Source organism: Mastomys coucha, unplaced genomic scaffold (assembly GCF_008632895.1).
Source record: "Mastomys coucha isolate ucsf_1 unplaced genomic scaffold, UCSF_Mcou_1 pScaffold16, whole genome shotgun sequence".
Lineage (NCBI taxonomy): Eukaryota > Metazoa > Chordata > Mammalia > Rodentia > Muridae > Mastomys > Mastomys coucha.
In genome coordinates this window covers 261,065-265,268 of record NW_022196898.1, presented here as the reverse complement: position 1 = coordinate 265,268, position 4,204 = coordinate 261,065, and the positions used below count along the sequence as shown (strand labels likewise).

Below are 4,204 nucleotides of genomic sequence, written 5' to 3'. Positions count from 1 at the left end.
AAATTCCTCCTTCCCAACAAAATGTATGACCATATGTACTGTCCAAAGTTATATCTCCTGTGAAAATTTCCTTTGACCAGTGTCTTGTAGAGTTGTCCCAGGAAGAGGTTTTAATGCTGCATACAGCTGTCTACTTCTGGATGGTGTGTGCATAACATGAATAAACATCAATAGTCCAGGTCCTAGGGTTTTTCATCTTCAGCCAACTGCTCATAGGGACAATCAATGATGCTATAGATATTTGCTTGGCTAGAAAGCATTGTAACAGGAGTAGAAACCATAGACACTTGGATAACTTCTTCATGTAACTTGCGTGTGCTTTCTGGACCTGTTCAGACCTGATCACATATATACCACTTTCATTTGATGATAGATAGCATCTTGTGTACATCCTACTTTATGACTTTGTGGGTCATATGACACCCACCTCATAATCATAATGGGAAGCTCAGTTTACATGGTAGCATGTTGGTCCATTATGAAATGTTCAGTTCTTCCTAAGGCCCAGTAACCAATCAAAAACTGTCTTTCAAAGGAAGAATAGTTGCCTGCAGATTTTAATAAAACTTTATTCAAACCCCCCAAAGTTCTTTTCTGTGATTCTCCTATAGTGTCCTGGTCAAAGGCTCCAAACAGCATCTCTACCTGCCACTGATACCTCAAGTAATACATATTTGTTGCATCATATGGTCCAAGTGGTAGAGCAGTTTGAATAGCAGCCTGGGCCTGTTGAAGACCCTTCTCCTGTTCAAAGGTCCCTAGAGAGCTAGGTATATGAGTCACCTGGTATATGGGTCAGAATAACATACCTACATGACAAATGTACTGTCTCCAGAATCAAATGGGACCACTAAATATTGTGTTTATTTCTTGGTGGTGAGATGCGCCAGGTGCAATAATTTATCTTTCACCATGAGAAGGAATATCTTGACATGTCCCATACCACTGAAGTGGAAAGCCTTTCAATTTTGGTTGGATTTATTTCCCCATCCTTTAATGCACATATGTATTATCAATCAGTTAAAAGTAACTGACTTTTTTTGAATCAGCATAATGTCATCAGTATGATATTTTGTGGAAGAGACAGAAAATCAAGATCCATTCTAAGTTATGATACAGGGTGTGAGAGCTAACATATTCTTTAGATAGGTACACTGTTAGCCTTGCCAACTGAATGCAAATTGCTTCTGGTGGACCTTATGGATAGCTCCTGAGACAAAAAAGGCCATTTGTTAGATCAAAAGCTACCTACCATGTACTAAACGATGTGTTTGTCTTCTCAAGTAAGGTTATCTCGGCTGATATAGCAGCTGCCATGAGAGTCACTAATTGATAAGTTTTCTATAGTTACCTGTCATTCTCCACAATCCAATTGTCTTCTGTGCTCTCCAAATAGAGTTAAAGGGAGATATTGTGAGAACTACCACACTGAAACTTTTAAGTTCTTGATGATGGCACTGATTTTTGCAGTTCCTTCAGGGATGTGATTCTGGTTTTGACTCACTATTTACCTTGGCAGAAGCAACTCTAAAGGCTTCAATTTAGTCTTTTCAACCAAAATAGCCCTCCCTCCACAGGTCAGGGGGCCAGTGTGAGAATTCTGCCAAATTCTAAGTTTATCCATCCCAATTATACATTCTGGGCCTGGAGAAATAGTAACAGAATAAGTTTAGGAATCCACTCAGCCTACTTAGAGTAAGATATTAGTGATAGCTCTATTATTTGTTTTAAAGATTTATTTATTACTTTTTTAAATATTTATTTTATTTATAATATGTAAGTACACTGTAGCTGTCTTCAGACAAGGGAATCAGGTCTTGTTAGGATGGCTGTGAGCCACCATGTGGTTGCTGGGATTTGAACTCAGGACCTCTGGAAGAGCAGTCAGTGCTCTTAACCACTGAGCCATCTCTCCAGCCCCAGAGTTATTTATTATTATATCTAAGTATACTGTACTGTCTTCAGATGTACCAGAAGAGGTCATCAGATCTCATTATGGATGGTTGTGAGCCACCATGTGGTTTCTGGAATTTGAACTCAGGACCTTCGGAAGAGCAGTCAGTGCTCTTAATCACTGAGCCATCTCTCCAGCTCCAGTGATAGCTCTATTAATCACCTGACCTACATACATCCCTAATTTACTGGAGTGACACAATGTTTCTTGAGATTTCTCAAAATCAGAGTTAATTTAGAATAAATCCAGGAAATTCATATTGTTTCTTTTTCACTAATGTAAAATTATCCTTGTAAAAAGCTGTAGGTTCTTCTGGGGAATGATTGGGAAAATGCTAACAGGAAAACGTTTAGGTATTATATCAAGGTCTTCAGGAATTTGCCCACTCCTTCACTGAAGGAGATCTGGCTCTGCAACCTGGCTCAAATCTGGCAGTTATTTCATAAGTTGAGAGTCCCTTTTGCCATTGTAGTCTTTCTCTTACTTGTTTGAGAATTTTCCTACTTATACAGATGAACTAAAAATCTAAGCCTATAAGAAGCCTACTGAGGCTTCTTATGTGTTGTATGCCTGGAAACACCATGATGTATTCAGAACCAAAGGTCCATAAAGCCATGCCACCATAAAATTCACTTTGCTTCTGTGGACAGTTACAGGTCAGACTATTATGGACATTGCTTTGTCTATGTTGATCATTGAGATAGCTACAATACCTTGTTTTGGGCAAGTCAGAGCTGCCACTTTGTCCCTGCTACCTTCAGGCCCTGTTAAACCCATTGCATTTAATTAATTCAACTAAGCAGCAATATCTCCAACCTTAAGGTCTGGCACAAGCAAAAGGGCAACAATAAAGCTCTTCAGATGTACTGGTGTCCCTCTCATCATTCTGAGTCTTATAGGATTAGTGAAAGGGATGGCTCCTGGGCCTTCCCATTGTAGAGGATTAGGCTGTACATAGGGTACACACTCTAGCATTGCAATTTCCCCAAGCCTTAAAATCCCTTCATCAACACTAAGTTAAGGGATGCCAGGCATCTCTAACTCCTTTTCAGTGGGTCATTTTTTGAAAAATGCTTCAGGCGACCATTTAAACAAACTTGACATCTCTTTTATCTGTGCAAGCTTCTATATTAAACCTAGAATCCCCACTCAGCAGGCCCATACCAATAAACTCAACGTGATACAGTTTATGTTCCCTTTGCCATTTTCCCATACCCTTAAAAATCTATTTCCACATATATAACCAGATTTCTGCTTGAATGAATTACTAAACACATTAAGCTCTTTAGTAGTGTAGCATACTTCCTCATGGACTACACTTCCTATTTTCTCTCTAGGAGTGTGCTTAGCCTTAAGTCTGGTTATAGGTCTAGAGGCAACCATTGGTAAGCCCTGAAGGACAGCAGTATTCTCTTGCCTGCCATTTCCTTCAGGCAAAGTCACTTTTGGTTTAGCAAACAATGAAAGATTAATTTACTCAGTCAAAAATATATACAAGGGGTGAGGGGACTGTGTACATCTTCTGTTAAGGAGGCATAAACTACTTCCTCAGGTCAAATAAACTCTTGAGAATCTAAGAGTTCAAAGTTCATAGCTTCAATAAAGTCTTCCCATGTACTTACCCCAAGATACAGGAGCCCATCCTTTATCAATAATGTCCTCACTTTAACCTATAGCACCCTCTGAGGCTGGTACTTGAATTTTTGCTATAATTCACCCAACCTTATAATGAAGGCTTCACTTCGATTTTTTTGCAACTTGAGCTTTATGACTGCTAGAGAGAAGATTCTCTTCCAGGACACACTTAGAAAACTTTTTGACTGTTTCTTTTTTTTGCACAAAATCTGGAGCCTGTCAGTTTTATCACTAAGTTCATTGTTGCCCTTCACTGTATTCTAAGTTGCTAGAACTTGATTAATTTTTTATCATGGAGTGCACTTTGTCACTTTATCAAGAGATGCTTGGAGCAACTGACAAGCACAATCATTTTTCTCATTTTTCTATAAACTGTTGAAAGATTTTATATAGAGTCACCCAATATATATTTGATGTAGGTCTTCCCATTTCAAAAGAACTGGAGGAATGGATTTAAGGTGTCTTCCCATAAAATTAAACAAAAATATGTTTCCTTTTTAGGTTTTAGTTAATTCCGATATAGTCAAGTTGACTATCAAAAACAGTCTTCGTGCTCGCTTCGGCAGCACATATACTAAAATTGGAACGATACAGAGAAGATTAGCATGGCCCCTG

General features: G+C 38.7%; 1 pseudogene; it reads left to right on the top strand.

Moving 5' to 3' along the window:
• The first annotated feature begins 4,139 nt into the window (after positions 1 to 4,139).
• LOC116094505 lies at positions 4,140 to 4,204 on the top strand (annotated as a pseudogene).